The following is a 14,974-nucleotide window of genomic DNA, read 5'->3' as shown; positions in this document are numbered from 1 at the left end:
CCCCATGTGTGAATGTAGATGCAAAATACTCATTCAGTTTATCAGCTACCTGAGAATGATCATCAATAGTCAATCCATCTATGTTAAGTGGTCCAATCTGATTCATCCCTTTCCTTCTAGAGTTTACATAAGTAAAGAACTCTTTGCTGTTTTTCTTTGCATCCTTCGCCAAAGATTTCTCGTAATCTACCTTCGCCTGCCTAACCTCCTTTGTGACTTGATTACAGACTAGTTTATACCTGCCATAGGCTTCTGTGTCACCTGATACTTTATATGCATCCCATACATTATTCTTCCCTACCAAGAGCCTAATTAATTCATCTGACATCCATTTAAGTCTAAGCCTTGAACAGTATTTCTTAGTTGGAATGAAAAGCCTAGTATTCTCAAAAATTAAGTCCCTGAAGGCTTCCCATTTAGAATTCAACGTTGGTAACATCATCAGTTGATCCAATTGTACAAAATTTAAAACCTGTCTGAGACTCTGTAGTCACATTTACGAAAGCAAAAGCCCTTCCCTTTAGTCTTTATGGTAGCATGTAGGTTATTGCAAAATCATCATTTTAACGTAGCCATCCACCAAAGTAGTTAAATTAATTAATTAAATTGGCATCGGTTGGTTATATCTCATATTGTGAATGTAGTTACATCTGTAAGTAATTCCCATATCAGTACATTGTGATCACTGTCACCCAGTGGTTTCCTTATCTGAAAATTCTTAATGCATGAATAATCACTGCTGATAATCAGATCAAGATTATTAATCTCTCTGGTTGTCTCTCGAACATGATGCTGCAGAAAACAGTCATCCAATTAATCCACAAAATTCTTGGTAGTGTGCGAGTGACCAACTCACAAGTACCAGTCAATATCTGGAAAGTTAAAATCCCCGATTATAAAACATTCTGGTTTACTGGCCCAGTCTACTTCTCTGCACAATTGCTCATTATACTCATCAGATTGATTAGGCTTATAACACACAACTACTCAATTTTTTCCTCTCCCAGTGCTTATTTCACACCAAACAGTCTCAATACTGCATTGTCCACCAACATCAATTGGATGCACTTCCTTAGATTTTATGTGTTTCTTGACTAACAGCGTATCCCATCCTCCCTTCCTGTTCTGTGTATCCTTTCTGTACACATTGCACTCCCCAAATCCAATTCTGTACAGTGTGACACCACGTCTCTGAAATCCCAAAAATATCTGCCTTTGATGTCTTGACTAGCACTTAAGATTTCCATCAGCTTAACACAATTCGTTCGGTAAAAAGCTTTTTCGAGATCAACAAAACAAATGCCAGATCTTTTCCTATTTCCATTCTTCTTTCTGCTGGTATTAATATTCCTATTGTCTTTCTGGTCCCACATCCTTCTCTGAACCCGAAATGCCTTCTGTGAGTTCATACTCCTTCGTTTTTGCTTAATGCATTCTGAGAGAATTTTTAGTAATATTATTGAGGAATGGGAAATGAAACTGATTGTCCTATAGTCGGTACAATTTTGTGCATTCGTCTTCTTTTTTAATGGGATAATTATGGATTTTAGAGTCTTTGGACTAGCTTTCACATTCATAGATTTTCCTGCAAATCTTGAACAATTCTTTCTTTGCATCTTCTCCAATTCCTTTTATTATTTCTACTGGTATATCATTTCTATTGTTTCGTCTGTTGCCTTTCTAAGTTCATTATTTAAAGTCCTATATTTAATCCCCGCCTCCTCTGAATTTCGGTGCTTCCATTTCTCCTGTTCTCCATTTTATCTATCATTTCTTCTATGATCCATGGTTTCCTCATCCTTTTCTGATTTACTTTATCTAATTTTCTTTCTAATGCTCCTACTACAATCTTTTTAAACCTTTTCCATCTCTTCTCCACACCTTCTATTTCCTCCCCTCCACTATCTCCTTGTCAATTGCCTCTCTAAAATCTTCACCTAGCACAGTCTACAGTACATTCAAATTCCATTTCCTTCTTTTTCTTGAACCCCTTATTCTCTTGAATATAATCTTCATTTTCATCGCTACCAAATTGTGGTCAGAGTCCACATCTGCTCCCTGACAGCTATGCTAATTCTTCACAGCATTCCTGTACATTTTTGGAATAAAATATAGATGATTTGGTACCTCTCAACATCCCCTGGTCTTCTACAAGTGTTTCTTCTTCTTTTCTCCTGTCTAAACCATGTGTTTGATGTGAACATCTCTCTTATTTTGCAGAATTCTAGCATCTTCATGCCCCTCTCATTCCTTGTCCCAAGGCAATAGTCCCCAACCTCGTTTCCTTCTCTTCCTTCACAGAGGACAGCATTCCAATCTCCCATCACAATGACCATACATTTGTCACTCCCCAGTATTTCTTCCATTATTTCCTCTATCTGTTCATATACCTCGTCTACTTCATCCTCAGTATGGCTACTTTTGGTAAATATACTTGCATAATTAATAAATCTATTGGCTCAGCCTTTAATCTTACAGCTATAATCCTGTCACTGGCTTGCATCATTTTCTTGAGCTGTTTTGTGCATTTTTATCTAGAAGTATAGCTACTCCTCGCTGGCTGTCATTCCCTCCTTTGGAAATTACCATTATATCTTCACTTATAAAGTGTCCTTAATCTTTCTATCTAGTCTCTGCAATACCTAATATATTCAGTCAATGTTTCTTTATTTCTCTCTTCACATTTTCGAGTTTCCCTTTCATCAACATTCTTCTTACATTCTACGTGTAAATCTTCATAAATGGATACTTATTACAAGGAATTCGCTGATTTACGATCTGAGCAGCCTTGTTACTCCTCCTGCAGTTAACGACATCCACAGCTTCTGCCTGTTGAGTTCCGTTTCTACTAATATTTAAATCTGACATCATGAAACCAGTAGGAATCAATATACAAGGTGGTTTTCCGTTGCCTTCCTTGCCAGCAATGGCTCTGTCTATGGGGTTGGGTGCGCCAGCCGTTTCTCAGGCTTCTGATACTCCGCCCGCCGCTTTTCCATTCCATTCCAGTTTGAGGTGTATCACCTGGTATTTCTAAATGAAAGACCAGACGTTTCATCCAACAGCTAAAATGTCCCTGATTCATCACCTCTTCTGCAGCCGAAATGGCAAATTGCACTAAAAGGAGAAATGTGCACAGATTCCTGCTGCCTGCTACAAGGAACAGAAAATAGGTGTTCCGTGAGAATTTGATCATAAAATTGAGATCAAAGAGGGATTAAACATTGCTGATTTATTCATTCGTATTTTTCCAAAGATCGTGTATACACTACCCTAACTTTTGTTAGGGTACTGCATACACGATGAGCATGAAAAAACTTCCATTCAACAAAATTTACAGATATATATTTATTACCAGGGGCAAAATGCACTCATTTTCAGTGTTCAGTATGGTCACCGTCACTTTAAATTATTAAGGCTATTGAGAAACAAAATTATTTTCGACGCTGGTAAACTCCTGTTCATCAATACTGAAAACACTCTTCTAATTGCATGATCCAATTCTAAATAAATTCGTGAGAAGATTTTGTAAACGCGACCTTACAAGAAGCTGAAAATCTCTGATTTAAATCGAAACTTGGCGTAGAGCCTGAATATATAAACTTTATCACCAATGAGGTTATTGCTGACTGCATTCTTCAAAATTCTAGTTACACTTCAATGGAAATGAGATAACACTCCACCTTATTGGAATATGGTTCTGTCAGGAATGCCTTCAGACGAAATGAAGCCTGAGAAGAGCATTAGCATTAGTAGAGGCATATGATACAAGAAAGCAAGCTTATGCAGCATCAGCCGAAAAAAAAAAAAAAAAAAAGAAACACTTCCACTTCACCCCTCCGTTCGTTCGAAATACCTGTCCAGCTGAGCCTTAAATTTATTTAGGCTACCAACTTCCACAACAAGGGATGGAAGTCTGTTCCACCAACCAACTACCCGCTGGCTAAAGGCAAATTTTCGCACATCTATCCTACATCCGTCTTTTCTCAATTTGAATTTATGCCCTCTCAGGTGATTATTATTCTGAGCAAGAGGAAGAATCCCATCAGCATTGAGCAAGCTCAAACCATTCAAGGCTTTATACACCTCTATCAGATCACCTCGCCGGTGCCTAGTCTCCAGACACTGTAATTTCCAAAATTTAAGCCTTTCTTCGTAAGAGCAAACCTTTGTTCCATTCACTAATCTAGTTGCCCTTCTCTGTACTCGTTCCAGCAGCTCTACATTCTTCTTGAAATGAGGCCTCTAGACCTGTATACAGTACTCAAGGTGTGGCCTGACCATTGCCTTATACAAGGTAATAATCACTTCCTTATCTCTGCTAGAAAAATTCCTGTATATCATTGATAAGACACCATGAGCTACTCTTGCAGCCCGTCTGCACTGTTCAGAGAACTTCATATCTGCCTGCACAATTACCCCGAGGTCCTTTTCATTCTCTACCACTGTCAGTGTAGTAGCACAGAGTTGCTAGGTTGCTCTGGGGTTGCTGTTTCCCATATGTAGTACTTTACATTTGTCAATGTTAAACTTCATTTGCCACCTCTCAGCCCATCTGCTGAACTTTTCCAGATCCTGTTGCAGCAGTATAGCGTCAGCAGTGTCCTTAACAACCCTGCCAACCTTTGTATCGTCTGCAAACTTGGACATTAAGCTTGAGATACCATCATCAATATCATTTATAAATACAGAAAAGAACAATGGACCCAACACTGAACCCTGAGGGACTCCACTAATAACATTAGTCCACGATGAGCAGTGTCCATTGATTACCACTCTCTGTCTTCTCCCTCTCAACCACCCCTTTATCCATAGCAGCAATTTGCCTCCAATGCCACACTACTCCAATTTGTGCAGCAGTCTTCAATGTGCAACAGTATCAAAAGCCTTTCTAAGATCCAAGTATATAATATCAAAGTTATTCCCTGCATCCAGTTCTTTTGTGACTGCATCATAGTATCCAATCAAATTGGTCAGGCAAGATTTTCCCTTAACAAAACCATGCTTTATCCGAGCTATAACTGAAGTCTTGTCTAGATGATCCTGCAGTGCTTCTTTAACCAGTGCCTCCATTTATTTTCCTGGAACAGAAGTTAAACTCACAGGTCTATAATTACTTGTGTCAGCCTTTGATCCTCCTTTGTGAATTGGGGTCACATTTGCACGTCTCCAGTCTATGTGTACCTCCCCTGAGTCCAAGGAAACTCTCATAATTATGGCTAAGGGTTTGCTTACTTCCTTTGCTGACTCCTTTAATATAACTGGATAGATCCCATCCACCCCAGGTGCCTTTCTTGTGTTTATCTTCAACAATTTCTCCTCCACTTTTACTCTCAGTTATTACAAGATTATCTAGCTTACTGCCAGAGTTGAATATACCTCTGGCATTCCCCTCGCTGAATAACTCCTCATGTGTGAATGTCGATGCAAAATATTCATTTAGTTTGTTAGCTACCTGAGCAGGATCATCAACAGTTGAACCATCGATATCAAGTGGACCAATCTGATTCATCCCCTTCCTTCTAGAGTTTACATAAGTAAAGAACTTTTGCTGTTTTTATTTGCATCCTTTGCCTAATATTTCTCGTAATCTGCCTTCGCCTGCCTAACCTCCTTTGTAACTTGGTTACAGATCAACTTATATCTATCATAGGTTTCTGTGTCGCATGTTAATTTATATGTATACCATGCATTTTTCTTCTCTGCCATATGTCTCATTAGTTCCTCTGGCATCCATTTAAGCCTAAACCTTGAACAATATTTCTTAGTTGGTATGTAAAGCCTAGTAGCTTCCAAGATAAGTTCTTTGAATGCTTTCCATTTTGAATTTGCTGTTGGTAACATCATCAGTTGGACCCACTGTGCAGAATTTAAATACTGTCTCTGACCATCGTAGGCGCCTTTACGAAAGCAAAAACCCTTCCCTTTACCCCTGATGGTAGTTACCTCTTTGAGTAAATCCCACTTCAGCACACTGTGATCACTGCCACCTAGTGGTTCCTTTATCTGCAGATTCTTAATGCATGAAGAATCACTACTGATAATCAAATCAAGAGTATTACTCCCTCTAGTTGCCTCCCGAACATGCTGATGTAGAAAACAATCATCCAATAAATCCCCAAAAGCCTGGCTAGTGTGTGAGTGACCAACCCACAAATTCCAGTCAATATCTGGGAAATTAAAATTCCCCATTATAAGACTCTCTGATTTACTGGCCCACTCTATTTCCCTGTACAGTTTCTTAATATACAGAGTACGTTTCTCTGAGTCATTAGGCCTACAGCCTAATAATATACGGAGTACATCAGAGTCATTAGGCCTACAGCACACTCCTACTCTCAATTTTGATCGCCCAATGCTTGTGTTACACCAAACTGACTCGACACTGCACTGTCCAGCGATGTCGACTGGCTTCACTTCCTTGGATTTTATGTGTTTCTTAACTAATAACATAACCCCTCCTCCCTTCCTATTCTGTCTATCCTTTCTGTAGACGTTGTACTCCCCAAATTCCAGTTCTGCATTCCTTATATCTGTGTGACACCACGTCTCTGATATCCCAACAATATCTGCCTTTGATACTTTGAGCAATACCTCAAATTCATCAAATTTATTTACAAAACTCCTAGCATTGGTGTACACGCAAGTATACATGCACCTGTTCCTATTCTTAGCTACCCTAACACAAACCATGTGTTTACTTGTACGGCAATGACTGACTCCCAGCATTCTCTGAAATATCCTGCATCTTATTTTCCAGGCTGCTGCTCATTCCAATAGAAGCAGTGCAAGAATCACTTTGACCTCTGCCAGTGGCTACTGTTAATCTATTAGTCCTTGTATCCCCCCAATCTAGCAGTTTTCCGACCCACCTAACACTGCCTCGATAGCATCAGCAAATATTCTTGTACCCTTTCTATTTAAGTGTATCCCATCCCTGTAGAAGCAGTCTCTCCTGTTAACAAGAGGGCATATCTTTCCCAAGTGACTGAGTTCAGCAGTCCCATTAATTATCATCGTCTTTCCACAACAATAATTTGCCACTCTGAGTTTAATCTAATCGTGATAAACTAAATTAAAATAATCCATCGGATACACATGATCATTCACAGTTATTGATTGAATAGATATGATCTTTTATGGTTAATGTTGCTGTTGTTTGCTTTTGAGCCAAAGCATTCAAGGTTATGAGGAGTCATGCAGTTTTTCTGTAAATAATTTTTTCCGTGACAAGTTTTGCTGGATGAAAAACTCGAGTTTCCACAAAATAAAAATGCGCAGCCCTCGTCCTGACGGATTAACTCGACCACAATATAGAAAAAGTCATTAATATTTCATCCATATTGAGTTTAAAATGAAATCTAAATTTAAATTGAAATGTAACTATGGAAAGTTATTTTATACTGTCGGTATAGATAATACCATACGCCATGTTTTTTTTTGTTTTTTTTTTAATATTCTTTTTACCTTCATCTAGTTGCTGCTTTTGGAGTTGAATATGCTGGCTATGAACATTATATTAGTTTTGTTTTGTTTTTTCACTACATCTCATGATTAAACACAAAATTTAATTTAGATGTAAATATCCCTGTTTATTATGCTTTTTTTTATCTAACTTACACAAAAAATAAATCACATCCATTTCCAGACGAAAGTCCATAAATCAACTCAAAATAATAAATCAGATAATTTGTTATTCTGAGTCAGTCAGTGAATGTGCTAACATTCACTTCGTTTCAGACAATTTTGAAAATATTTATATATATATTCATTTAGGGTACAAGTTGTTTTTTTTTTTGGTCACAGGCGATGGTATGGCCGTTTCGCTAACAGGAGGCGATATGAAGTAAGGAAATAGGATAGCAATAGACACTCCTGTCCCCGTGTAAACTAATAGCCCAGAGTATAGAAATAATTAGTTGGAGGAAAGTGAACAGCATACGAAGGAAGTATATAAAGCTATTACTCGGGTTATTCGGGATCGCGATGCCCGTCCGTGCTAGAAACCATCCTAACCTGCTAGGAGCGGCCCCTAGCACACGCTCTTTGAATACACTGGAGTTCAAGCACCTGACTTTGAATGTTCAGCGCTTGGCAAACCTTCACTATATAGTGCTGGCTTATTGCTCTGCTGTTCAATATGCAGAGAAAACATCCAGAAATTGTCTCGCATTTTCTGGTCTTTCTTCCTGTAAACTGAGTGAGCCAGAGGAATCGATGAAATTTATACACATTGGAAAACAGAACAGCTTTCAGACCTCATTCAGCTGACTGGTTGTAGTTAAAATCTTCTTAAAAAGAAACCATTATCTGTGAACTAGAATAAAGAATCAGCAATTCTAACGCTTACTTAGGGAGTGGTAAAAGTGAGATACATCTTCTTGTATGTAGATCTGAAACTCAAGTAATTATATCCTAATAATGTATATCCCCAATGATATTATACTAAATGGATTTCTTCGCCTGCTCCAGCATCACTCCTTAAAACGTCCTAAGCATTGACTACTAGACACGAATATGTTTCTTAAGAAACTGAACCCATTTACAATCTATAGGTGTACCCTCTATTCCACTTTTGATCTTTTTTATTTGAATTTTTCATTCGAATGCTATATAGATTAACCTTTTACACGACGAACCTACTCATTTTAGCGAAATTTCTCATGTTCATAATGGATTCGCAAGATACGTCCAACATCATCACAGATGTGCCACTAGATCAAATCGATCAAAGTGGAATGAATTACAAACGTTCTCTGGCATAATTCCATTGATCTCAGACTAACAAATTTACGGAGAAAACTGTATTCTGACCTGGTCTATAGAACTAGCAATCCTGAATCAAATTAGTCTTTTGATGTAATATCTGTTCATCGTATTTAAGAACCAACCAAATCTTTGTCCTTCATTTACTCTTCTCTTTGAGGACAAACCTCATCACTAACTCGAGTTTTGGAATAGTACAGTACAGTACAGTAAATTTAAATTAATTTTTTCTCACACAATTTCACGAAAATTGTCTTTAACCTTTAAAGACGATATCTCTACTTTCAGCTTCAATCCCAGTACCGAATTATCAGTGTTGAAATAATTTCTATTAATATTTAAATTTTTATGAATTTTAAATGCCAATATTCAAATATATTTTCCCATATACTGTCAAGGTACAACTATAGTGTGTGATTGTGAAAATAATAATAAAAATTGTCCACGAACTACTTTCACAAGTCCGGGTATGCTGACGTGAAAGTAATACTACCCACTGCATTAATATGCACGAAAATATAATTTTACAAAACTAAATAGATGCTATGCTCGCCTTTGAAAACCATCAGAATTCGCTGACTCGATCTGGCTCCAGAAACGGCTCCCTTCCTTGTCTGTAACTGGATATTTACGAAAATCGACTTCCTCCATCTACCGACACTTCCGGATAACTTGGGATTGCAATACTCAACGTTCATGACAGAATAGTACGAATGAATCGGGACGGTCTTCTAAGATTCGCGTGCACTTTGCTGATTACATTCAGTTGTTTTCCCTTGTTATGCATATTAAGAATACAATGCTGACACGTACAACAATCAACGACTTTACCTTTATACTAATTGAATAATTAACAGTAAAATACTAATTGTATTATTACGTATTTCCCTAATTGTTGAAGAACTACTGTAAAGTGAAAGAGCGAAGTACCTTGAACGTTTGAATATTTACACTATTTAAAAATAGTTACGTCACTGGTCTTAGAATCTCACAAAACCTAAACGTTTGAGTTTTATCATCTAATATTTCTAAATGAAAGAAAAGAAAGTCCAGCCTTCTCATCCAGCGACTAAAGTTTCCCTGATTCGCCTTTACGATGATACTCCATATTTTTGCTTATTTGCCATCTCTCTGCCATACAGGACTGTATAATTTCAGTTGCTCACGACCTCTTTGATCCTAATTAGTTGTTTTGGTCCATTGCGTAATATGAAAATACATGTGGTGGACAAAGTAATGGAAATACCTATCAAAATTAAGTTCGCCTGTTGTTGAGGCATCGTGTGCAGCTGAGCACTGATACATAGCATTGAATCCATAAGAATGGAACTGTCTTACGGCGATTTGGCCTCATTCATCCTGAAGTACGAGTGGTACCAAAAGAAGGAAATGATGATAAAGACAATAATGAAGGAAATTTGCCAATTCACGAGATTGTATGATGGCCGAAACTGTAGTAACAATCTCCAGAAACTCTCTGAAATGTTTTGTGGGATTGATGCCAGGTGATTGGCACGGGAAACAAAAAAAATATAATAAAATAAATAAAATAAAATCTCATATTAAGCCCACCCGAGAACCAATTAATCTACCCATGTGTAATATGTCCATAAATTGCGTGTGTTTTCTGATCGGTTTGATGGACGAAAAACCTTGCTGGTTCTCGGGATTTATGATTTTAAGTTGATGAATTTCCCTTATATTGTTATTTAAGGGAAATATGAATAACATGTAGACATCTTTAAGGTAAAAATATGTTTCCATATTAGAAATCCGTTATACTGTAAAAAGGTGAACACGTAAAAGAAATACAGCACACAAATAAAGAGATCAAAATACATGTAACAAATACTTTTAATATGAAAATAGTACACGAAGGAGGATATTTACATTCAAGGAATATCTTTGCTGAAATGCCTACAGTTCAAAGTACAGAGATAAAAAAAGAGCACTTATGAAAAAAACGCCTCCTTTTATGAATAACGTTGTACAACAGTTTAAGTATCATAAATTGTTTGCTAGAGTTACAAGTCCCAGAAAACATTAAATACTTTTCGTTATATTACACAGGAAATCGTATGCGGTTACGAAGAGATACATTGCGAAACAGGGCTGTACAGTTTATAGGCGCAGGAATTATATTTTACAGAGAGATATTGATGTATTCAGGATATAAACAGATTTATGAAGTTACAGCACATAAGTGTAGGAAAACATACAATTTCGATTGAACTTAGGAGTTGTTAAAAGACACGATACACTTTTGTTTCTGTTTAAAACTTACAGAATTGGGACGAATTTAATTCAGAAAGAGCAGATAACGTAATCACTGTATTTAACATGTATAAGAAAAGTTCAAAACGCATGCTCATTTATTAATTTACTCTTGAACTTTGTCATAATTCAAAAAATTAGTTGTCATATAACTGAGTCAATAGTTTTGTTTGTTGATAATTACCAACTGTGGTATACAATATTACTACATTACAATATTCTCTACTGCTTGTGGTGGCGTGACTCACATTAAATAAACATGGACGAATATTACATAAAATACTTATGAATCGTTCTTCGATGATTAATTTATTGAATAAAATACCTCATTACAAATTCGTCGACTCTCTTATGGGGTATTTCAATGCTTTAGCTAAATTTTCAGCGAATTTTAATTTCATTTAAATGAAGCAATATTTTTATAGCATAGACAGTCTCTCAAACACATACTGTTCCTTCCAAAATTCGCTAATTTAACCGAACATTTTATTTCTATAACAAACAACATGGCAGTAAGCAATTATAACCCTTAGAATTATGGCTAGATAACTTTTAAAAACAGTTATAAGTAATATGTACAGGATGTCACAAAGTAAATGTCAAAAAACAATGCAATTTTTTCTCTCTTTGTTATTTGAGACAGTAACAAAATTCAAAAATATTATGAATATATATAAGCTTTATTTAGTATATTTTGTTTAATAATCTTTTACGCGTATTAATAACACACAAACATCAAACATTAATGGGTACAAGCTTTCAATAAAAAAAAAATAAAAACAACTTGTTGACACTCAAGGGTAATTGGCAGAGTAGGTTTCTTGTTTTATTGAGCTTTTTTTAAAATAAATTTACCATTTCGTAGCAATCCGATACTCCGTTCATAAATTTATTTCAATGATATAACGTTTTTACTTAAAATGTTATATCATTTGAAAAGAAATTTATTAAATTATTCTAAATTGTATTAAATTTATTTAAAAAGAAATATATTAATTCTTGGTGGTGCCATCATCCTCTTCAGCGAACGTGCTTTGAAGAATGTAAATAAAATAAGATTTATTGTAACTAATGATCTTTTTTGTAGTTGTGAATTTGTTGCTATTTTATAAAAACACCTCTTTTTAGTATTCAAAATATAAAGACGTAGGCTAAGTGAAGTGATACTAAAGTAAAAAGTGATAGTGACGTCATGGCAAAAAAAAGGTTGATATTTTCGGGCAGGATACCCTATAATTAAAGGTGCGAGGAGGAAAATCCCCACACAGGCACAATTCCTCTTTTGATAGGCTGATATTAGAACAATATTATTTCGAAAATTCTTTAATAACCTCATTTAAAGGAAACAACGATTTCACCTGTAGAAAATGTTTTATTTAGTGTCGCTTTAATGGAGGCTGTTTATATAAATCGGTTTAAAACATTATTTTTTTTTAAAACAGCAATATAAGGTTTTATCAGTTTTTAAAGTTATTCATGAAAGTTAAATTAGTTAAACATTTAAAACTTCTCATGTTATTAAAACATGTTTGTGATGCTTATTCTAGAGGAGCCAATATGAATCAAATTCAGGAAATCCTAATGTACCACAAGTGGACCATTCATAGGAACATCAAAGAACGACACGCCACCATAGAAATTATAAATTTTCTCAAAATTTCCTCAATAGGTACTTCCCTATGTACAAAAAGTAATGGAAACAGAAATACATTGCAGACACTCGAACCAGGGGAGTACATTGCAATGGAAAGTTTACGGAGAATATCAAATTTATAATTAACACCCCCGGAGAACTTTCCTGAGAATGCTCAGGTTCCAGGTGCTCCCACTCTGAGCAGCTTGTGCGTTCATTAAGGATAACAAAATTGAATATTTATCTTTCCAACGGTCGATATCCTTTCATATAGCCAATAATAAATTTAACAATTAATTTTAAATTACTGAAACTTTTTCGTTTTCTGATTCAAAGGCGTTTTAATTCGAATGCTCTCAATTTTAAAATATATCATTTATGCATTTTGTATATACATTATTTACAACGTATTAGTGCATGATTTATAGATGTGCAATGCATAGAAGCTTTTTGATTCAAAGTTGTAAATGCTTTTAGATAGCAGACATACCTTTATTCATAACTTTATTAATGCACTTTTACCTTTTTATTTTTAAAATATCTTTTGCTATTTAAATTTTATATCGATTATGCTAATAGTATCGTTATATTTTATTTCTGTATACAACACTTTTTTAACAGAAAACAAAATGGCTAATATAAATATGTGGTGGACGTCACTGCAGATCAAATTCTATGCAGGCTACGAGGCATTCTACATTCTTTAGAATAGCAAAATGCATGCTGTTTGTATATATACACTTAGTACGTATAAATGATCACGTAATGCTCTACATATCCTTCTTGGAGATACATAAAATAGTATAACTGCACTACTACAAGAATTTTAAATCTTTACTGCACATGAAGTCTATCACACTCCTGTCATGTTGCAGTTTCCCAATAATGACATCGACTCTCGTATTACAAAGAGTGCTTATATACACTTATCGTTGTATATGGCAAAGCGGATATTTATGTATAACTGAATATAACTTTATGTATAACTGAACTGCAATTAGAAAACATCATAATTATTTTAGTATATCCAGTGAAACTGAAAAAAATATATATATTTACAAAAGTCGACAAAATAATTTCAAAAACAAGGAGATTTTAAATTTTAATATAATTCATACAATTAATTAAGTTATTTATTTAATATATATTTAATAACGAAGAAAATAAAAGTATCAGAATACGTTTAAATGTATATGTATAAAAATACAGAATAATTTAACTCACGTAATTGTCATACTACTATATAATAAAGTTGTTTATGATAAATAAACGTTAATGTCTCAATGCGCTTCACACTACCATATACTTGAGTAGATATGCACATTGCATAAATTACACTAATTAAACTCAATGCATCCGATTCTCTTTGCAACTTATAATAATTTACATTGCATTATGCCTGATAGGTGTCATTTATATTGTGCAAGCAATTTTTTATATTCAAAAACTGCATAGAGATTGTTATCTATTACACATCAAGATTTTTATGTTTTTATTTGTATTGTGCAATTTATGCACGCATCATAATATATCATAAAGGTTTTATTAATCTTTAACTTCTGAGAAAAATTAAGTAAACGACTTATAGAACCAAAATAGCAAATATTAAAATATCAGATGATAATTCTATGTACAGTTTTATTATGCATTTTCAGTTTGCACAATAGTTGAAAACTATTTTTAGAAATTCAACATTAGTTTTACATAGTTATATCCTACTTCACCACGATAAAATTTGAAATATAATTATACAAATTCTATAATAAGCGCAGTACCGGAGTATTTAAAGTATTGCACTGATGGCCAGCTAAATAGCATTAAAAAAACACGATGCAAAATCACATTGGATATATTTATATATTTTTCTTTTTTTATTCGACATTGGAAGGTCGAATTACTTGTTCCTTTATAGATAATTACAATTGAAATAATAATAATATTATTAAGTGAACTTTCCATTATCTAAATTAGATTTTAATGTTGGTAAAAATATTTCAATACACGAATTAAAACTGTTAAGCTTATAATTTTGACTTATTCCTTTTTCCTATCGCATTTTAGATGGAAATTCGATTTTTTAATTAATATAATGTACTTTAAATATGTAACTTTTAACCAGTTGATAAGAAAATTTAATTCCTTATTTATTTTCTCAATTTTTTACTTGATAGTAAATAAATTTCATTTGTCGTTACTACATTATGTAAAATGTACAAAAGTTGAACTTGTAGAGTTCCTCTACAAGTTCACGTTTGTACATTTTTCTCTGTTCTCAATGTGAATCTTATTATTATTATAAAT

Source organism: Mastigoproctus giganteus, chromosome 3 (genome assembly GCF_048544385.1).
Source record: "Mastigoproctus giganteus isolate SK-2022 chromosome 3, ASM4854438v1, whole genome shotgun sequence".
NCBI lineage: Eukaryota > Metazoa > Arthropoda > Arachnida > Uropygi > Thelyphonidae > Mastigoproctus > Mastigoproctus giganteus.
The sequence above is the reverse complement of the archived record's forward strand: the minus strand, read 5'-3'. Positions refer to the sequence as shown.